This window comes from Alexandromys fortis, unplaced genomic scaffold (genome assembly GCF_014885135.2).
Source record: "Alexandromys fortis isolate MF-2015 unplaced genomic scaffold, M_Fortis_MF-2015_v1.1 scaffold_45, whole genome shotgun sequence".
In the NCBI taxonomy this organism is placed as follows: domain Eukaryota; kingdom Metazoa; phylum Chordata; class Mammalia; order Rodentia; family Cricetidae; genus Alexandromys; species Alexandromys fortis.
In genome coordinates this window covers 9,728,574-9,752,138 of record NW_026067926.1, presented here as the reverse complement: position 1 = coordinate 9,752,138, position 23,565 = coordinate 9,728,574, and the positions used below count along the sequence as shown (strand labels likewise).

General features: G+C 38.9%; 1 protein-coding gene across 13 annotated transcripts in view; it reads right to left on the bottom strand.

The window, feature by feature from the left end:
* The window catches only part of Sox6 (SRY-box transcription factor 6), a 550,414-nt gene that overhangs the window by 371,996 nt on the left and 154,853 nt on the right, over positions 1-23,565 (bottom strand). Inside the window, exon 1 of one of the 13 annotated variants that reach the window (XM_050143180.1) lies at positions 2,206-2,272. The exons of 11 other annotated variants lie outside the window; for them this stretch is intronic. The gene's annotated coding sequence lies outside the window, so the exon portion shown is untranslated. Of the gene's footprint in view, positions 1-2,205; positions 2,273-23,565 lie in introns of those variants that run through there. One more of the 13 variants, XM_050143182.1, reaches the window with a different exon arrangement.

The window sequence follows — 23,565 nt, the reverse complement described above, 5'->3', positions numbered from 1 at the left end:
CATGCACTGCAAGGGAGAAGAGAGCCTTCTGTGAAGATCTTGTGGCAGGAAATAAGTTAGAGGATTCAAGCAACTAACAGGAAACTGGTCCAGCCACTGTGTCAGAAAGGATGAAGAGCTGCTGCCAGCGGGGAGTTTCAGGTTCTGTGGGAAAGGGCCTTGACTTGTGGTGGCTGTTGTTTAGTTTATCTTAATCAAAGTATTGTGGGAAGCAAAGGATCCAAAGAGTGGTAAGTAGGGATCTTCCTACTACACATGAACATGAAATTTGAGTCAGGTTAGAAAGAAAACAAGAAATTGGGGCTGGAGAGATGGCTCAGCGGTTAAGAGCACTAACAGTTCTTCCAGAAGACCTGGGTTCAATTCTCAGCACCCACATGGCAGCTTACAACTGCCTGTAACTCTACCTCCAGGGAATCTGATACCCTCACACAGACATAAATGCAGACAAAATACCAATGCACATAAAGTAAAAATAAACAAATCATTTAAAAAAAGAAAGCAAGAAGAAATGAAACATCAGCTCACAAAAATAGTTACCTCTGGCATGAAGAGAGGAGGGTGCAAGACTGAGAGAGGCTTGATCTTTGTGGTGACATTTTACTTCTTATAAATGTGTACATATTTGATATGCTATACTATATAATTGATAGTTATATTTATATAACTGAAATTCCACAGTAACATTTGTTAAAGAATTATTGAATGCAAAGAATTTGTTGATTAGTGTCCTATCCTTCCCTTCCTTCCTGGTCTTATATCAAAGTCTCTGAGTTTTAAGACAAGCATACCAAATTCAGATATTTTCCCTCTTACACATTCTGGTTCCTGAGCCTTGACTCTGTAGACTTTTAATATCAGATGCTACGGGATCTTTAATTAGCCTAACTTTTGTTTTAGCATATACCTTAATCCTCACAGGTTTCCAAGAACCACGGAGCTAATGTGAGGATTAAATGAGCTAAGACATGCACTTAGCTCTAAGAACTACACAAATTTAACTCATATTCTCATTATTTCATTTACTATGCTCTGCACTTCCCAGTCCTAAATATAAGCCAGGACACGAGAAATAAACACAAGCTAAGTATGTGGCCCCCATGGTGTCCTGGTGATCCGAAAACACAATTTCTTATCTGCACTCAAATGCACTCACAGACACATGTACACACACACAGAATTTACTTCCAACTTCGAATTCATAGTTTTTTTAAAAAGCTATCTTCACTCACTTAAGCATTAACTAATTAAATATTAACTTGAAGTGATGTTATCTCCAAAAACATATATTTCCAAAAGTGTTCACTTGTTGTACACAACTGCAATTGAGAGAAAGTGTCACTGACTTCTAAGAATAATAGCATCATATTCAAATTATTTATCACACAAGGTTTTGATAGTACTTGTTATGCTCCACATTACATTTTAAAGGCTTATTTCTGAAATATCGGGCAAAATTTCAACCTTACAGAATTGAATATTGACATCAAATTTTTTTTTCAACAAGAGCAGTCTTTGGTGAGAGAACATTATTAAAATCCTACCTTTTCACTTAATTTTCGTTGTACAAATAGCACAGATCTTCTCATTTCTCTTCCCTTCCAATTCACAAATACAATAAAAGCTGCCTTTAGAAAAGGACTTTAAATTAAACATGGCAAGGAAATGAGTCTTGGGACCCTGAAAATACCAAAACCTATGACAGTTTTCGTTTCCTCGATTTCTGGAAAATATCTCAGTGAATCTTTATATGAATGCTGTGGTTTAAATTATATTAAATACCAAAGAGTCCAGCACGTGCTCTTGTGGGGGAAAAAAAAGCAGAGACAGACACACAGACACACAGAGAAAGAGAGAGGGAGACAGAAAAGAAAGCCAGTTTGTCACTGGAGATTCTTCAGTTTATATTACTTGAGGTTTGGACTTAGATTATCTTACTAATCATTCCTCCATGCCCACTTCCGTGTTCTTAATCAGCAATCTAATCGCGTATTTTCAAAATTAAATATATTTATCCACTCATGCAAACACTTTCTGTGAACTTCTACCGATAAAGTGTACAGGGATCTCATCGACAAGAACATTAGAAACTTTTTAGAATGTTCTAGCAGCTTGTGAAATCATATTAGACTTAATTGTTTACATCAACATTCTACTCATTCAAAAATGAATATAAATATTAATGCCAAGTTTTGTTTTACTTACCAAGCTCTGCCATTCCACCCCACCGCCTGAACAATATTATCCACTCGTTGGATACTCATTCTTGCTAAGTAAAAGGATATTTCTTCTCTAGCTGGATTAATAATCAACTTTCTAGATAGTTCATTTGTAATTCTCTTCTGGTTAACCCTTAGCACGACAGCAGTCTGTCTAATCAACTTACGAAGTGGGGAGGAAAAGAGGAAACGTAGCCATGTGTTTGACAAATGGAGAGTAAAATAAAAACTGGGTAAGGCCAAAAAGAACCATCTGCCTCCCAGTTTTACAGAAAAGGTTTAAATGTTTGTTAGACATTACAAAAGCTCTCAGGTCATAAACACAGGAAGCAAGAGACATGAGGAGAAAAAGCTAGCAGGTTTACAGCACCCCAGGCCAGTGCATACCAGCCCGTGTTTACTGCGCTCCTGCATGCAGATAAACACAACTGGACTCTGAGCAAAAGAAATCTGTTTCTTTTAGCAGAAAGGTCTGACTTTCAAATTCTAAACACCTCCTTCCTCTCCCAACAGCGGTAGCCACTAGGTCCCCTGTCCCACAATAAGTGCTTCCTGACAATTTAGGGCAATTTTCTCCAAATGTGCTCTGCAAACACTTGAATCTGAATGATCTGGCATGCTATTGGAATTGTAGAGACCTGGCCCCTATATCGCCAGTCCCAAGCACCCAAAGCTTTTCTTGTGTGCTCTTTAAAGGTTTAAAAGACCCGTCTAGAGAAATCATTTCTGACCTCCTGCCAGAGATTCCAGTACAAATTCTGGGGATTAAGAATGAAATTATTTATTCTTGCCGCTGTTAGTTTGACCTTGACCTTTCCAAGGTTTATTTTTATGTTTTTTAATTACATTCATGTTAGAGCCATAAAAACCAGTGGCATAGGATGGCCCCTTGAGCCAGAGTTACAAGCAGTTGTGAGCTGCTGAGAACCAACTCTGGTCATCTGCAAGAAGAGTACGAACATTTTGCTACTGAGCCATCTCTTTAGCCCTATGACCTTGACTTTTTGCCTTGATTTTAGACCCTAAGATTTTGCCTTGCTTTACCACTGAAGACTGGGTGCTGGCAGTTCTCCATATATAGATCACCCAGAAACTAGAGTTTATTCTCTAACGTTGTTTGGTGCTGGGATCAGACCCTAGGCTAGGCACAAGAGAGGCTTTTTTTTTTCCTGGTCTGCTTTGTGAAACACTTCAGCTCCTCTTTTGTGCCTCATTTCCATAATGATCTATGCTTGCTGGTATCTAGTGTCCAATCTCTTAGCTAACACACTGTGCTTACAGTGTTAACTTGTTGACTCTTCCCAATCTAGTTTGCCCTTCCCAGTGTTCTGTACCTGCTCTGATGTCTAGTCATACACAGAGACTAATAACAGTGTTTTCTTGTGCCAAATGAAAGCCTGTGTGCACGGTAAGAATGAGGAAAGTAGAAGAGAGTCAAGAATATCTAAAGTCCTTGAGAAATAAAGTAGCAGCCCTAGGAAAATAAAAGCCAGGACCTAGGCCCAGAACCCAGGCCTGTGATCTTGGCAAAGACAAAACCTCTCACAGCAAGATTGAGGGTTCAAAGCCAGCGCAAATGAATGACATAATAAGATCATGTCTCGGGGGGAATAAAATCCACAAATAAAATTTTAAACTTTTTTCATTCTAAGCATTTACTTTTATTTTCAAGGAATCTATTAAGGATGGCCAACAAAAAGATGATGATTTAATCCAGAGAAAAGTTTATAAAATGGCTCAAACAGTGCATGTATCTGCACCTGTGGGAACATGCATAAGTGTGGACACACGTATGTGGAGGCCAGAGGCCCATGTCAGGTGTCTTTCCTCACTATCTCTCCACTTTTATTTTTAAGACAGGGTCTCCCACTACACCTGAAATTCACCCACTAGGGAAGGTTGTCTGGCAAATGAGTTTCAGGAGTCGGCCTATCTCTGCCCAGTCCTCTAGAGCTGAGCAACAGCCGTGCCACCACACCTGCCTTTGGACGTGGGTCCTGAGGCTCTGAACTCAGGCCCTCGGACTCGTGTAGCAGGCACTTTTCCAACTCAGCCATCGTCCTAGCTGTTGTTACATTATTATAAGGAAATGTATAAAAATTAGCCCAGTGAAAACAGTAAACAGAAGTTTGTAGGATGTTCTTCCTAAAGAAATGTTTGGGAAAGATCCAATATCACTTGGGAACAGGATACTGTAAAATCATCCCAAATTTTAATAAGATATTCTAAGATTGTAACCAGACCAGAACCTTAGGGGTCTTATCAGAAGAACCTGAGGATGAAAAATAAAGGATGAACTGTTTCTATGCCATTTTGGCATAGAAACATCTACCTAAAGCCAGAGTTCAACTTCATGTGAAAAACCTCAAGAAAACTCAATTAGCAACACAAATATGATGACTTTATTCAACTAAATAATAAGGATATATCAAAACTGGATCTAGACCCCAAAAGCGGGATCTAGAGAGATGATTCAGCAGTTAAGCCCTATCTTGGGAAAAAAATAAAAATAAAAAAAATAAAAAAACAACAACAAACGAGTGTTTACTGTTCTTGCTGAGAACTGGGACTCAGTTCCCAGCACCCACACAGCAACTTACAACTGCCTGCAACTCTAGCTCAAGAAGAAGCCCTGCATGCACATGGTGCATGTACACTCATGCAGGGTCACAAGCATACATACACATAAATTTGAAAATAAACCAAAAATCTAGGAAAATGGAAGTCCTTGGTGATTGCATTAATTGGTTAATAAGTGTTGCTCATATGTGTAATAAATCATTGACTTGAAATCTGCAAAATAAGCATTTCTATTTTCAAGTTTCAGCCAATGTATTCAGTATTACTACTGAGACACTGAAATGGTGTAAGCATTGTTCTAGGCATGAGGAGTGCATGACCATAACTCCCTGTTACCACAGAGCTGATATTCTGATGGGAAAGAAGATCAAGAATGTCAGAAGATAACAAACTGGTCAAGTCTGGAAAGACAATGGAAACAGGCAGACATACTAGGGAGCTGAGAGCTAAATACAGACATGAAAAAGAGACGGCACTTCGTGGGCTACTACAATTAAGAGGGGTTTGCTTTTATTAATAAAAAAAACTACTACTTTAGTAATAAATAGACCATGCTTTTCTAAATTAATGTATACATGGCAATAAAAATTACAAAATGTTTAATTAAATGATAAAACACAGTATGGTGGATTGTGTGCAGTCACATGATATAGTCATTTTAAAATGTCCTAAAAGACACTATTAACATGAACAAATGCAATAAAAAATGATTCCAATATAAAAATGTGAATTTGTTGCCACATACTCAGTATCTATTTGTTATATGCCTAGTATAAGACAAGCACCATTCTGGGCATCAGAGGCAGAACGTAAATGAACTACCACATTCTTTCGTCTGACACACAGAGATGAAAGGCTGAAATAAAGTGTCAGGGAGGGGCAAAGATTTTTCAATATGAAATAATAAGGTAAGAATATGGGCCATTTCCTTTGATATCTAAACAGCCTAAAATTTCTAAATACTTTCTGAGTGATTCCAAACATAAACTCTGGCATTCCTATTAATTTTATTAAATAATATCATGGTCTGTACTTGCTTCTGAGTATCTGTTTAAGTATAGCACAAATTTATGCTCTAACCATAGTCTCCCAAATGTACATTGCATTTTCAAATCAGGTAACAACTCTAATGTCTCAAAACATCTAAAAAAAAAAATCGAATAATCTCAAGTCCTTGTCTACAGACAGAAAAACAAGAAACTAATAAATCGGCTGCCATTGAAAGAAAGGGTTAAAACCATTGATTATAATAATAACTTGAAAGCACATGAGAAAAACGCAAGATGAGAAGGGGAGGACTCTGGTGACCAGGTTTCCACCCCAAAGCTTGTCTCTCCAGGTTATCGAGATGTCATCTTAAACTGAACTGCCATATTTGTTTTGTTCCTGATATGGAAATTTTCATTTATGCAAACAGAGCTTCAATTGCTATCAAAAATGTTCATCTGAACCCTACCACCATTGCCAGATATTAGCTTTACCCTTCCTCTTCCAGTCAGTCAGAGAACCAGTAAGCAAGTTAAACATGTTTGGATAATATTTCCTCATTTTTTTATCCAGGTTTTCCTAGTTAGACAATATAGCAAATGAAGCCATTTAGCTCTATGAGGAGGATTTCCATCTAATCTCTTCACTTTTCAAATCTAGGAATTGTGACTAGCTGATGACAAATGTCCTGAAACCTTGGAGTTTCGCGACTGCTGTGTCAAGTCTAAAAGATCTTACATTGAACTAAAGGGGCACAGCTTCCCCACAGAACAAAAGTTACCACAATGAGGGTGGTACCAGAGGCAAAAGACTGGGATTAAAAGAGAATCTGAAATCTCCCCAACCCCTGAACCAAGTTCAGCTTCAACCACAGAGTCATGGTGGGACAGCAGAGGGAAAAAAAAATGAAGGTTTCTGAGATCATCAAAGACAGTCTTTTTTGTTTATCAAATGCAACAGTCCCTTCCTTCATTCCTTTTAGCTCTACAGAGAGAGAGAGAGAGAGAGAGAGAGAGAGAGAGAGAGAGAGAGAGAGAGAGAGAGAGAGAGAGAGAGAGAAACTAAATGTTTTAATATTGATATGGATGGAAAAAGAAGTCCATCATTTTGCTGAACTAAAAGTATTTTGACCTGGGAGGGTGATTTGGTTTCGAGGATTTTAAAGAAATGGCACTGTATTCAGTCTTTTTCTATCTTCACCCCCATATACAAAGGCCCTAGTAGATCCTAAAATTGGCCATTTTTTTCTGTACATAAAAAAAAAATCATGCTGCTATTGCAGCAACATCTAAATAGTTTCCTGTAAACTTTCTGGGATGGAAGTCATAGAATTTATGGTAAAACCCTGTGGAGTGCTGAAAGAAATTTCCTTCATATTTATCATTCATTTTATTCTGTGTGCATTTTAAGGGAAACCTTTTAAGGGTACCAATAATGGGAGAAAGCGACAACAACTAAATTTATTGTTAAGTACCACATCACTGATCCTCTGGGGAGCCCAAAGAGAAAGCTTAAATCAGGCTCCTCATATGCTGGAGAGGTTCCCAGGGATGTGCTGAGCACAGAGGCGAGCCCTCCAGAGCGCACTGGGATCTTTGGTGGCGACAAAGAACTGCCACTCTAACAGGAGCAGATCGGAGTCACTTGCTTTCTCTCTTCCTTTTCTAAAGCATAGTACAAATTCTCTCCCCACATTTCTCCCCCCCTCCACCTCTACCTCCTGTTTCACCTGACTAAACTGTAGGTATTTGTCCCATCACCTGACTTAGAGGCTGCCTTGAAATATTAGAGAGGGAAAAAAAAAATAGACCCACAATCTACCATTGTTTCAGCAGACAACGACCTTTCGTGTCCTTGAGGCTCACCGTGACCTTTTCATCTTTCCTATCCAACGGTCTCTCCTAACAATTACAACTGCACTCAGTTGGGCTGAATTCCAGATTGTCATAAAAAGAACCCTGTCCTTTCAAAACAAAACCAATTTTTACACCAAGGTGGGGGAGAAACACAAGTCCATTGTTCCCTCCCAGATGGAAGTTGGAGTTACTAAGGCAACTGCTCTAATCCTCCTTTTTACCACCTTTTTCACATCGCTGGCCTATCCAGTATGCTACCTTTTAACTCATAAGCTCAAAAGCTGGTAGTCTAACTGGCTGCCCTAATTAGCTACGATTTTCACACTACAGACAACATGATGAGCTAATCGAAATTTGCAAAATAATGACGTACCTCCAGCAAATATTCCTCCTCCTGAGGCCCAGTCTTAGAATAACAATAATGAGACCATTATTAGAGAAGGGCATTAAAATGCTGCACTGCTGCTAAACAGAGAACTTAATTGTTCTGGTCTTGTCCATTGAATCAACAACCTATTGTTGTGGACTTGAAAAATAAAGGACTTGAGAATGGGTGCCATGATGATTGGTCTGTGGCCATACCGGCACTCTGTAGAATTGTTTTCTTTTCAAACTCTTGATGGACTAGTAGTTTTGTTTAAAAGTAACATAAAAGGCGATTGTCTGGATTTAAAAAAAAAAAAGTCCTCTTTATTGAAATCCTTAGAAGCAGTTGCATGGATTTGTTCCTGACCCCTGAGATAAAGGCACAGAGATCATAATAGCACCATTTGTGGAGCCTGGTCACCACTGCCTACAGTAACACGAGATAAGAGACTGTCTTTTCTAGCTACAGTAGGAAGGAAGGAAGTACTTCTGAGCAGAAAGCAAGAATGATGAAAGGTCAAATGCTGGAGAAAGCTCATTAATCTCTGAAAGGGAGACTTTAAAAATAATGCTAGTTTAAGAATTCCGTGTAATTGCATGTAAAAAGCACGCAGCTTTTCCTCCCTGCCCATCCCACCCCCAACCCTTGAGATTCTTTCCTTTGGTGAAAGACAATTAAAATAAAATGATTATTAAATAACCTAGGCAACAAGTCTAGGGCAACCTGGAGAATGAGAAACCTAAAGGCTTTCAGGTCGCTATTCTTGTGCTCACCTCTTGTCTGCAGCAGAACTAATAAAACACTGGAGTTAAAGGTTAACTACTGTAGGATTCTTACAGGAGAAAAGCCCTGTTTACACACTGGAGAACTGTCTTCCATATGGAGCCATGGCTGGCTTTCTGTGAGGTCGGGCCCGGAGCTCCATGTGGAACTGTTGGGTGGGGGGGGTATATTTTGTTGTTAGTATTTGGGGTCTGTTTGTTTTTTAAACCAAGTGAAAACTGCATTATATAAAAAAAATGTATTAATGTATTAAATTGTAAATAAGACCTCTTGCTTCCTTCAGTCTGTGCTTTGCTTCATTCATCTTCATCTTGTTAGGCTAAATTAATTAACAATCTCACTGCTGCACACTTTCTCTTTTCATTACATCAAATAATAGCGGGCATGTGGAGAATGCCTTCACCACGGGAATTCTGCAACTGCAGGGCCAGAAGAGTTCCTAGGTATCCGTGCAGTCAGATTTTCTGGTGAGTATTTATTCAGTGTGCCTTTCACAGTTAACAATCAATTAAACACTAACTTCTGAATGTATTATCAAAAGAAAACCATTTTCAAATAAAAGAAAAACTAAAGGTTGCAAGATACTTTAAACACAGACACACATGTGCACATACACAGACACACACACACACACACACACACACATATTCCACTACCAAGTCTCACTGTCCATTTCAGCTAAAATAAACTTTCCAAATTTGGCAGGTGTGTTTTCACAACCGCAACAGGAGGCTGCACGGAAGGCTGAAAAGACACACCCGACACTGTTCCGCCCCTTGCCTTGGAATGTCTAGCATGTGATAAATTGCACGATTAGAATGGCACTGGTCAGTCCCATTATTTTAAATCTGTGAGTGCAATGTGATCAGGACTTTTGTAAGTTTCTTCTCATCCTGAAACCCTGTGGCATCTGGGGCTATGCAAATGGACAGAAAACGTAAAGCCCTTTTTAATCTTTTCCTTCATCAACCGGTGCTTCTTTCTCCAATCACAGCTTTGTGCGTGATATCTTTCTGCTAGCATTTCTTATTTAATTAAAACAGACACTGACAGAAGGACATGGATTAGTACTGTAATGATGCATTTACTCAGATTAATCGGAGGCTCCTTTTAGAGTAATGGCTTAAACAAAGAACAAAAGGAAATTGTTATGAAACAGCCTTTTATCCCAGGCAAAGGTCGCATTATGAGGTTTTTAATTTTGTCAGCTTCTGTTATGCTCTGCCTTGCTAGTGGAACATGAGAAGTGCTTTTACCCCCAATAAAGCCAGTTATTATAAAAAACAGCCATTAAAGCTGCAAATTAAAATGTCTGATTTTAAAACAGGTTACTTAGCTTTCAGAATCCTCTAATTAGCACGTTGTGCATTGTTGTGAGGGAAAGGAGGACTAAAAATGCTAATGACCTACCGCCAGGTGACCGCACTGCTGCACAAAGTAGTAGGACCTTCCAAGGGACTGGATGAGCTAACCAAGGATAAAGTAATAAGGACTTTCCCAGGGAACTGGATAAGTTAACCAAGGGCAGGAGCTGGCCAATGCCCTTCAAGTACAGCTCCAGAAACAAAAGGCCATAGCTTCCCGGAAGCAGGTTGCAAGACTGCCAATGTTCAGAGGATTCTCAGCCAGCTCCTTTTTATAACAGCGTCAAAATGAAAGCAGACTTCTTTCACACACACACACACACACACACAAAGGAAAGGAAATAGCAGTGCTTTACACAACACTTACATTAGAAAAAACAACAGCCTTCTGACTTCCAAGGTCAAAGTGCAAAGCAAAGAATTACTCACTCAATAAAACTTGCTGTGACTCTTGTTAACCAGCCTTCCTTCCCTCTCTTGGGTAAGCTAGACCTGCCATGTCTGTAGTTAAGGTTCAATAGCTCAGTCTATTTTCACAGCATTTATCTATACCGTCTATCTTTAAATGGTCTGGAGATAAAGTAGGTTTTACTTTTCTGAGCCTCGCTTTTCCTCATGTTATTGACTCTACTTGAAACTAGTTCTTAGTTAAAAGTTGCTCTTGACTAAAAATAATCATGTGTCACATAATGACAGGGATGTGGATTTCCATAGTTGTACATCACAGACAGAAATACTCAGTAGAATAATCTTATGAGATTACACACCACACTTTTACACACAGCGTCTCCCACTAACCAAACTGCCCTTATAAGTCTGTAGCTCTTGCCATATTTCCTACTGTATATACTCAACTCGATGACTTACCTATATCATTCTTTATAGACTATATGACTCCACATTCTAGAAGGCTACTATACACTAGGTCCATGCTCAGATTGGGGAAGGAGTACCTTTAAAATTCCACAAAAAGAATACCTACTTTATCCACACAAGTACCACTGAATACTTTGCTCTCTGAAGTTCCTGAGAGCAGCAGTGGTCAAGGTTTCCTCTTTTCTCATGCCAGCCAATGAGAAACAAGCTGCAGTGGGATAGCAAGAAGCAAGTAACCCAGGATCATTAGTGTCGTTAACTGAGTTATATCCTTAGGAGGCTGGGTTATCTGAGATTATATGATACATTATGAGCATAAGAACATTGAAAAGTTTGACCACTGAAAAACAGTGGCTTAAGACAATTTACTCACATGTTTGTAGGTGATCTGATTTTAGGTGAGTTCATGAACTTACCTTGAATGGCTGACTTTTTTTGGTAATCTAGGATGGCATGGTAGGGACAGATGGGGGTCACTAAACTATACCTCCTCCATTTTATCCTTCATTAGGAGAACTCAACTGACCAGAGTGTGGAAACCTTGTCTGTGATACATTTGCTCAATAACTAATACTCCAAGGAGGGAAAGGACACTGTGAAATGTCGTGGGAAAGGCTATGAATATGAAAAAGAATGGAGAATAATCAGGTCTTTAAAATGTCACCCCTAGCAAAGTCAAGATCACTTACATGATGACCAAGGCTCTGCAGAGGGTTCCAGCTCATTCCATCGTAACCAATGTTGTGGAAACAGCCATTCAAAGTGATGGGACTTTCACTTTGATAGTGAGAAAAGCTCTTCACAGTGAACAAACAGTCCTCTCACATCTTGTCCCCACTGATTCTCAGAGAGAAAACTCGGGTTTGAAGACAGTCTTAAAGGCCTATACCAATTCAATATGGATTTTATGTTTTGATAGATGTGAGTCAGCTACACATTGATAAAAGAAGATTTCAAAACTACAAACTTCTGTGAACCAGAGTCTCCAATGCCACACATAGTACTTGCAAAGTTTGAGGAAACAATCTAGCTCAGTGGTTCTTAATCTGAGAGTTGCAACCCTTTTTGGGGTGTAATGACCCTTTCACAAGAGTTGCCTAAGATCATTAGAAAACGCAGATGTTTACATGATGATTCATAACAGAAGAAAAATTAGTTATGAAGTAGTAACAAAAATAATTGTATGGTTGGGGGTCACCACAACATGAGGAACTGTATTAAAGGGTCACAGCATTAGGAAGGTTGAGAACTGCTGCCCTAACAGATGATGAACCTATATTTTCCTTAGATCTGTATCTCAGAAATGTATAAAAAGGCAGAAAAGGCTAAATCATGATCCTTTACTATAACAGTGTTTCAATACCACAAGAGCAAAACTAGGATGTATTTCTTAAAGATTATTTTCAAACCTTAGTCCATAGCACTCCCAAAACTATTGTTCCTCCCACATCTTCAACTAAGATAAAGGAGGACAAATGAAACCGACCTGACGGCAGTCCACAAGAAGGCACACTTGAAGACAATTAGGAAGCTAACTGAGCACCCTGTAGATTCTATGTTTGGTCTTAGAGGTGAAATAAGAGTGGAAAAGGCATCTACGGTGACCGTACCTCCTTCCACAAGCTGATCTGGCAGACACACTACATAACTCTGGGGGTTTACCTAAAGCCAATCACCAGTCAATCTACTCACAATTGCCTACCCATTAAGAGTAGAGGTGATAACAGTGCAGGATCACTAAACTCTGTGGCTAAGGAAATCCGATCCTATGGCGTTACTGAACACTTTCTCCTGTGAGCAACTAAAACAGACAGCAGAGTGAGTCTCCAGCACCTTCAGACACTGATCCCTCTGAACTAACACTGATAAACGCTGCCAAAGCCAGCAATGATACTCAAGGAACAAAAACATAAAGTCATAAGAGAGAAGAGTAGAAACAGAATACAGATGTGGGATAAATATTGCTTAAGGTATTTTGAAAAATCTATATGGAAAGTATAAATGAAGTTACCCTAAAATGGGAGGGCAAAACCCTAACTAGACACTACATACTACCAAATGAAAGTACCAATAGCAGGAATGGATTATCTATTTTTGAATTGTTGGTCCTTGGGATTCCAGAATCCTCTAAACATTATAGATTATTGTCAATACTTTTGATTACCCTTCAGAAGTTAACAGTAAGTTTCTATCACTGAAGACACCACATACTTGAGTCATAAGCATGGAAAAGTAAAGTGTGTAATAATCTGTAAGCTTCAACCCTACTAGATAATCTTCATAGTGCTAGAAGGTGTCAAGAACACTACTAAAGAAGAAAGGTAATAACCAATCTCACCCAGCTGTGAACCCTGTCTGGCAAGATATACCTACTGTTTTAAGAGTGGCACAAATGCTATTAGCCAATCATTTTCTGCCTATATTTGAAGCCTTCTCCACAAGATGGACCCCATAGCTCACACTGGTAAAAGAGTGGTCAGATAAGTCATAGGCTTTAGGGGAGAAGCTACTATTATTACTCTGCTAAAGAAACATAGCATTGAAATGACTCCTAATGACTTGTTGTTATAATCCATAGATCAATATATCATTCAACACACATCAGCAAAGCTTCTTTAAGTAGAACCACAGAGAACCAAAACTGGACAACATACAGAGAATAAAAGACTTGGCCCTCCCCAAATGGGACATCTGTATCACTCCCCTCCCCTCAAAGTTCAGGACATTCACAGAAGAGGGAGCAGAAAGATTATAAGAGCCAGAGTCAACAGATGACTTCAGAGAAACTGCATTGTCCAGTCACAACAGGCAGATGCACATATGAACACACAGCAATTGTGACAGCATGCATAAGACTTCCACAAGCTCAAGCCAGACAAAAATCCTAGCATGGGTTCAGGGAAGATGGACAAGTAACCCCACCTCTACCTGAAAAGTACTGGCATTTGATAGCTTCTTTGAAAGGCAGGGAGCTGGTTTGAACAGGAATGGTCCTCATAGGCTCATATGTTTAAATACCCAGTTGGTAGAACTATTTGGGAAGGATTAGGAGGTGTGAACTTGCTGGAGGAGATGTGTCATGGAGTAGAGATTGAGGCTCAGCTCAAGGGGTTTTAGAGGGAAACAATATTAGTAACTAGGCCAGAGACAATTCTTGTGTTTTCTTGATAAAGAATGTGGCTGCCTTCTGCCTCTTCTAAGAATTTTCCTGAGGCTAAATTGAAATGCAATGAACTAATTTCTTTGGTGGGGAAGATTTCAAGACAGATTAATATTGACTGTGTTTTATGGTTATTGGTAATCATTCTCACATAGGTTTACTATTAAAAAAAACTAGCAGGGAAAAAAGAAATACAAAATGTACAAAAATACAAAGAAAAAGAGCACCAAGAAAATGGGATGTTAAAGCCAAGGCTTGTGGTGAACAAGAAAAGGAGATTAAGGACAGGCATGATTGCCTTGGATTGCAAATATGATTTAAGACTCATCATCCCAAGTGGGCAGCAGAATTTGGCAATGTTGTCCATGTGGCTTTGGCTTTAGAGTCATGAGGACACATGAGTGATAGGGTTGCAGACTCTTGCTCTGAAGTTAGGGAAAGCTGCTGAGGCCAGGAATGTGGCAACAGAGTCCATTCATGGAGGCCCTAAGAGACCATTTTGTGAAACTGTGAAAATGAAACCTGGATTATGTTGGCAACTCAAAGATGTTAGGTGACAGAGCTGTGGGATGTCTGCCAAAAAGAGCTACAGACAGGGAGTGGAACCAGCCCAAGAGAGAGAAGTGTGTTGCAGGCAGTGAAACTGAAGCCCTCTGACATCAGACAAGGAGCTACAAGATTTGGAGTTTGCCTTACTTCGGGTGCACATTTCCACACTATGCCTGGTTGTGTCCACAATTCCCTCTGATATTAAAATATTCCATAATTAAGGGATGCTCCTTAAGTAGGAAGTAAACAACAAAAATAGCTCCAGGAAGTCCCTGAAACTGACCCGATTCACTAAGCCCGCTCCCTATAAGAATAAGCAATAAAAGCTGAGAGTACCTCTAGGGTTAGCCAAACAGATTTGCAGAGAAGACTCAGAGACCACACCAGCTGTGTGGAAGAGAGTTAGACCAACTGAGAGACCTGGAAAGGACACTCTTCAACTTGTTGAGCTGCCTACAAAGTGTGCTCCAAGTTCCCAGGCTTGTGATCTGTCACCCATGCTGGGGTGGGCTTTGGTGAAGCAGCTGTCTCTCAGTCATTTCTGCTTCCATAAGAAACCCCCTCATCCATGTTCCTGTAAGCAATCCCAATAAAACTTACTGATTCACCAACCTATACTTTGGTGGTATCTGCACTTTGGTCTGTCATAGGCGCCATCTCTGGGATGAGTAGAGATGTATTGTGTCTCCCAGGAAAAGTTTTATCACACAAAACACCCCAATCTCTCTTTTGTAATAACAATTCATATTCTGTGCCATTGTATGTTAGAAGTATATAATCTGCCTTTTGATTTTCAGGGGGTTACTAGTAAGAGATTGCCTTGAGTCTTAGAAGGGACAGACATTGGACTTTTTTTTTCCTATTTATTTACTTATTTTTGGTTTTTCGAGACAAGGTTTCTCTGTAGCCTTGGAGGCTGTCCTGGAACTAGCTCTTATAGACCAGACTAGCCTCAAACTCACAGAGATCCATATGTCTCTGCCTCCCAAGTGCTGGAATTAAAGGTATGTGACACCACTGCCCAGCTGACACTGGACTTTTAAACAGGGTTAAAATGTAAAAGACTATGAGGAATTTTGAAGTTGGACTAAGCGCATTTTACATGCTATTAGCCATGTGCCTATGGGGGTCATTGAGTGGAATGAGGTGGTCTGAATAAGAACGGCCCACACAGGTTCATATGTTTGAATATTTAGTGCCTGGTTAGTAGAACTATTTAGAAAAGATTAGGAGGTGAAGCCTTGCAGGAGATGTGTCACTGGACAGAGTTTGCAGCTTCAAGAGCCTGGCACCATCCCCAGTGCACTCTCTGCTTTCTGTCCGTGAATGGAATGTGAGCTCTCTGCAGCTGCTTACCTGTTGCTATGCTCCCGACCATGATGGTGATGCTCTCCTATCCCTCTAGAACTGTAAGCCCCAAATAAACCCTTTCTTTTATAGACTGCCTTGGTCAGAATGTCTTATCACAGCAACAGAAAAGTAACTAACACCGGCAGATTCAGCTTTCTTTATGGTGTGAACCCTGGTATATTGACTGCACTCCAGGATAAGATTCACTCCTAAGTGAGCTGGTCACCACAAACTGTACTCAATAGGGAGTGGGAGAGAGAGGGAAAGGAGGGGGAGACAGAGCTCCACAACTTTTCTGGATATGGAGGCAGGAGTAGATCTGAGAGGAGTAGGCAGAAGGGAAGGTGAATATGATTAAAATATATTAAGATTCTCTAATAAATAATTAAAATATTATTGTAAAAACAGACCAGCAAGGCCCACTACTGCATCTGAAAATTAAAAGGGAAGTGCTTGAAGAAAGCTACCTTGAAGTTTCTACCTAGAGAAAAAAATAGCATAAGAAAGAGCATTTAAGTGTCCATTGTTCTTCTGCATCAATTTACAACTTATCTTAACAATGATTTTGTTTTGCATCAAAGCCCTAAGTTATGGTTTGCATTTTGTCAACAAGTACAGCACCAGGCAAGCACTGCACTGGCTTTCCATGGTCTGATCCTCCATCCTCTCACCTTCATCGAGTTTCTGTCATAAGGCAGCGATCCAAGAGCATTGAACAGAAGAAAGGAATAAGTCCAAGTGAGAGTCACAGTATCTTTGTGCCTTCACTGACACTGGCTTCTAAACAAACAAATAAGCCAATTTCACAAAATGGAGTCAATTGTTCTCAGGAAGGAACTTGACTTTAACTAGAAATTTCCATTAAAAGGCTCTTTGCTTTGACAGAGAGGAAAGTGAAAGATAAAAACAAGAGTATCATAAAAGGAGAGAACTATAGAGGAAAAGATAAAAAAAAAATGGAAGAACAATTGCCTCTGAGTATCCAGTACCTGGCACACAGCACAAGTGAAAACCCTGTGCACTGATTAAAGCTGTCACACATTTGGAACAGATTGGGATCCAAGACAATGAGCTCATCTGGAAGAAACCACCTCACTGGCCACAGCACACATTCATGATGCACAAACCTTACTGTCCTAACGTTGGCATCAGTCAGCCTTTTCACAGGAACAGAGGAGTCACAGCTGCTTCTCTAGACGTGGAGACAAAATGGGGCTGAGATTGGTCCCAAGAAGAGACGTAAGAGGGACACTGGCTCAATATGACCAGGAGCTGAGAGGGGAGGGGCATGAAAGGGAAGATCTGTATGAGGCTTGGGGGGGGGGGGAGTCTTGGGTCTTGGAAAGAGTTAAAATCTCAGATTAACTCTCACTGGGTACCCGAACCTTCTGTTTAGTTAACACCTTCGCTGGTATTTTCCCGGAACCTTCTGTTCTCTTACTTCCAAAGAACAGCTCCAAAAGCCACCCAAGAAATAATCAAGGACAGAAGCAGAACAGCCACTCTGCTATGTGGGAGCCAATGCAGCCACCCAGACATCTCCATCTTCTCTATCCCAACTTCCCCATTACCTGTGTCGCCCAACAATGATGACAACACTATCTTAAATTGACATTTCCAAATCCTTTAAGAATAAAATAATCTCTCTCCCAATTACAGTGTATATTTAAATTACAAAGACCTTCAAGGAAAGGTAATGTCAGAAGTTCTTCTCAGACTAACAGCTATATGATCCTCAACCCATTTTACAAGGTAGAGTGTTCTGAATTACAAAGCAAAATGCAGACACCATAAGAAGAGAAAATTATGGTTAATCTCATTTATGAACAGAGATGAAAAACATTTTTCAAGTTTAATCAATTCTGAAACTGAAAGAAGGTAGGTTCTATGCCATTTCTTCCACATGGTTCAGAAAATCTACCAATAACAGCATACTTGCAAATAAAAAAATTCAAAGAAAAAAGAAAAACACCTTCATAGAAGTTCATAGTTATCAGAAAAATGTCAGAACGCAATCCCACAGAAGACAGAAACAATGTCTGGGATTACAGATGTGAGCCACTGTTCACTGCTCCACTTGTGCTTTTACACAAATCATTCACTAGTGACAGTTATCACCGTGATTCCAAGTTAATTTTTCTTAATGCTGTACACTAAGCATCATCTACCAAGTCACCAAGCATTGCCACACAGATATGTGTGGGACCCCAGGTAAATCTTGCTTGCTTTGGGTGATGCTCCCATTTTATTTTTATAAACTAGTTAAAGGTTATATTTTATTTTTAAAAATTTGTTTAATTTGACAAGTTAGTAATGGTTAATAATTTGGGGGAATGCAGTGGGATGTGTGTAGACAAATGCTAGAATTAAGCTAATTAATACATCTTCCAATCTGATCACCTATAACTTCCAGCAGAACTACTCTGGGTCCATCCCTACTTTATACACATACTGCTCTGCTTCTTTGTCTGTGATTATTTTAGATTCCCTACAAGGGAGAACATGTGAGTTTTGGCTTTGCAGTTGGGCCTTTATCTTCCTGAAGGCCTTGGGGTATTCCTTCCCACAAGAGTCTGAAGGGTTCTTCTTTTCTTGAGGGAAGACATTGTTTCTGTCTTCTGTGGGATTGCATTCTGATATTTTTCTGATAAATATATTGCTTAAAAGTTAAAAGCATCATCAGAAATAACATTCTGGTTTTCTTGTTATTTTTTCCATGAGTACATTCTTAATCAAATTTGCTCCTTTTTACCTTGCAAGCCTTCAATGCTCCTGTGCTAAACTGGTCATTTTCTCCCTGGTCCTGAAAAGCATAGACGGTCTCAGACAGAAGTCTTTGGAGTGTGGAGTTTTCACTTGGAAATGCTCTTACAACAAAGAGACCCAGCATATGTTTAAGGGAAGCACAATTAGCCTGGACTTTTCATGTATATTTCAGATCAAATTAAAACAGACAAATGAAGGACTCCTATATGACTATGTAAATAAAATATATTAAAAACATCCCCCTTTAAATATAATTTATAAGAAACAAATAGATTCTCCATGGCGACATTTAGAGAGTAATTTTCCTATCAAATGCAGATTATTTTTTTCCAGGCAAACAACAAAATCTGTACTACAGAATTTATTCCTGTTTTGTTTTGTAAACTACTGAGAAAATCTCTAATTTAGAGCAAATTCATTACTGTTGATCTTAAGTAGAATTATATACTAATGAATAGGATTAGCGTCTGAAAATGTCACATTTAGGCAGATGAAGTATGGGGCGCTCATTCTTGTAGAAGGCAGGCATCTAACAAAAATGTCAAACTGAAACAGAAGTTAATATTAAAAATGTAAGCAAATTTCAACTTCTTTTATTTAAGGAAAAGGAAAACTATACTTTTAATCCAAAAGGAAAATCTATAAACTTTCTATTTTCAAAATAACATAAACTGAAAGGCTGAAATTTGTCTAGCTATATCATCTTGTTTGCATTCTATTCTTTGACAGTGCTAATAAAATCATCCAGAAGTGGCTGTTTAAACAGTAATGACTTTCCGTACCTCACCCACACTCCTTCACGCTGCTAGAAAATGAAGCATAGTAAATAAACCACAATATCGGATGAGTCAGTGCTTCACATGGCCACCCCACACATGGCCACCCCACACCAGGAGTGCCAGCTTTGGTTGCATTTATTACAACACTTTTAGTGGTAAGTGTTAAGAACCAATTCAAACTGGCTTTACCACATGTTCACAGAAATGAGAAATCCTGGCTTCTGACAGTGGGGCTTAGTTCCTTGGTCGAAGTAGGAACCAGTCTTTCTCCATCTGTCTCCCAGGCCTATGCCCCCTTATGAAAGGGCCAATGACTACCTGCATCTCCATTATTAAGTCCAGTGGAAAGATGGTATTTCATTTCCACTAACTGGAGAAAGTCTGAAGAGAGTAGGAAGTCATTGAAGGATGGGTTGCTAAGGGACAGAGACGATTTTCATTCTCATCATGATGGTTCACACACCTATTTTATGCACATAATTAGAGCACAGTGTGCAAACTGTGGGGTTAAGAGGATATAAACAATATGACCCATGGTGCAGCCCCTGATTCTCCAGTAGGATAAAAAGAATGTAACGATGACAAAGAGGTTGGCAGGACAGTTTCTTCTCTTCCCCCACTCCATCACAAGCCCCAGATTCTCTTAGCATCTCATTATATGTAAAGTACTTTACATTTTTAAAGATGTTTATTCAATTCATCTGGAAATGATTTCTTTGTTTCTTGCCTAATACCCAGGATAACATGGAAAAGCAAGCAGCGCACATAAGCAAAGCTGGATGTAAATTTGGCGCATTATAGAAAGGATTAGGAGTATAGGTATCTTAGAATAACTTTTACTTAATTTGATCAATAATTTTAAATTGCGTGCTCATTGGAAAGTAGGAATTATATAACTGTGTATATTATTTAAGATGGATTAGATGTAATACCCCTGCCTGAGAGAAAAAAATTCAATCAGAAACTGACTTTCTAGGACTATTTGCAAAAAAAAAAAAAAAAAAAAAAAAAAAAAAAAAAAAAAAAAAAAAAAAAAAAAAAAAAAAAAAGAAAAAAAAAAAAAAAAAAAAAAAAAAAAAAAAAAAAAAAAAAAAAAAAAAAAAACACTAAGAAGACCAAGCCTGATTAGTACAACAAGAGAGATAGAAAGTGCAATGGGATCTGGTAAAGTGAGATCACAAGACTACCAGGGACCGGCTTCTGATGACACATGATCCCCACAAGTGAACATGTTTGTCAGAAATAGGCAAAGAAGAGTTGGTGTGAAACACATTGCAAAAATAGAATAGGCTCCTGATACTAGTTGGTTCTACATATCAAGATAATTTTGGATAAAGATACCACTTATGTAAAAGCTATATTTAATGCCCCAAATTTTAATGCATTGTATTATTCAAAACTAGAATATTTTGAGAGCTATAAATGATATATTCAAGAATATTATGGCTGTCAAAATATTTTCAATGTATAAAGAACACAATCTGTGGCCACCATTTACATGCCAAAGATACTCAAAATATATGTTCTTCTTTATTATTTACATTTTAGCAAATGAATAATAAAATATGAGAAAAGTCTCCTACATGGGAAGTACTTTTAATATTTGAGAGGCCATATAAATTATCTGCTTAACTGGGCAGGTATATTGCCTTGCTATAAAAATAACTGGGTGTCCACAAAGATTTCTGTTCCCCTGTGGCCAGTAAATAAAACATCTACCATTTACACAAATACACCATGGACTATGTAAGCAGAAAAATGATCAATTATGGGGGACTTCAGCAAGCCTCGAGATATCCTGATGGTCTAGATGGTATTTCAATATGCAAAATAATAGGAAAAGAATCTAGAAAGAAAGGCTGCCTGCTGAGTACACCCGTTGCAGCATTAAAACAGTTGAGACATGAGGAATATTGCAGTTGGATTTTGGGCAGTCCTTTAATTTTTAAATATTTAAAGGAAAGCTTAGCAGGTACATTCACTGTGTACTTGTCCTAACATGTGGCTCTATGAAGAAAATGGTTTTCCCTCCGTGTGCAATGAACAGGGTCACAGAACTTATCCATGAGCATCGGAAGTAGGTCAATGTCATGATGGCACTCTGGCTGACCCACTACATTGTTTAGCCTGCATAAAACCCACCTGTCTGTTTAAAGCTGCATGTAGACAAGTAATTAACTCACCACCAACCCGCAACTAAGTTGTCTATAGATAGGAATGGTGACTTTCCTACTGGAAAATGTCATTTCTCTAACATTTTTTAAAAAGCAAAGGACCAGATACAGAATTTTCCCAAACATCTTTGGTACTGCCTATGACATCCTAGAGGAGCCGACTGAGTCTGAAACAGACTTGTAAAACTCAACGCCACCTGAAAACACGTGGGGACAACAGGTGGCTAATTTGTGCTATCTAGAAAAAAAATTAAAAATTTGCTCAAATTACAGAAAGCTACAACTGGTCAAAATGCAGAGATATATCTATACCAGAACCCCTAAAGCTCCACCTAAAACTCAGGGAACGGCATGAAAGAGTGGATAGGAAGACTGTAAAAGCCAGAAGGTTAGGAATTCTCCTGTGAGGTAGTTCCTGTAATAAGAAGCCACACCCATGAAATATCAACAACATGGCTGCCTAAACAAGACTGGAACAATGACAACACCAGTTGACATCACATGGTGGATGGGAAAATCTCATAGGTCCCACCACTAGATAAAGAGCAATTAATGACTGCTGAGAGGGAGAATCAGTCTTCCTCAGGCATGAATCCTCCACTTGACTATTTAATACCAAACAGCCAACCCAAAAGCATATACACACAAGCAATAAGAAATGGGTTCAGTAGGATAATATTTATATACATATTATATATTTATATATGTATATATAATGCATATATTTGTATTTGTGTATATGTGTATAACAATAGCAAAGAAAAAGAAGTCTTGCATTTAAGAGGGAATGTAGTAGAACAGAGAGAGAAGAGAGGTAGGGTAATGATGTAAATATAGTACACTGCCAGATATAAGAAATTTTAAAAATAAAATAATTTATGGTATGAAAAACTGGCTGCCTCATTTCGATGAGTGACAGTTGTGGAATCTAGACTTTGAGTGAGAATAGCACTAGAGGCTTCTGTAACTTGCCTCTCCTCTCCTGCCAACATTTCCCACACTTTACTCATTCATTGGTTAGTCATTGACTAAATATTTACTGGATGCTTACTATAGCAGTCCATGCAACAAAGAATCAGAGGCTTGGAGTTTGTCTTGGATTTTTACCCAATTTGGGGGACTATGTAATCTACAAGAGAATATGATAACTATGCAAAGACACTAACAAATAACCAAACACTTTATATCTACGTTAGGAGTGAGACAGGCAGAATAGAAGACAAAGAGACCAGAATAATATAGGACTAACACTGTCTGCCTTACCCTGAACCATGGAGTAAAGAGCTCAAACTCCCCTGTGTAACTTTGGTGCCTCTTCACAATGAACAAACCCGCCTACCCCAATGTAGAAGTTGTTGTGAAATATGAAGAATTCTATTGTTTGGAGAAAAAATGTGAGCTGACTTGTCTGTATATCTGTCTGTCTATCCACCTACCCAATTATCCATCTATATGATACTGGGGATGAAGGCTAGACATGTGCTTGATCACTAAGCTGCCTCCCCATACAGAGCTGCTTCTGATGACAAGGAGCCAGGCAACAACACAGAACACAGAACATCATAGTGATACAATGACACTACCAAAAAGCAAACACTTTAAATCCAAAGGTCCTTGAAAAACTCCAGACTAACCTTGAGGATCTCATTAACAAGAAAGATTTTGGGAAAATGTTTACTTAAATTGCCTCCTGGCCATCCACATCCTGCCCTATCCCATCAAAGGCAATGCATTGTGTTTTCTATATGAAAGTCA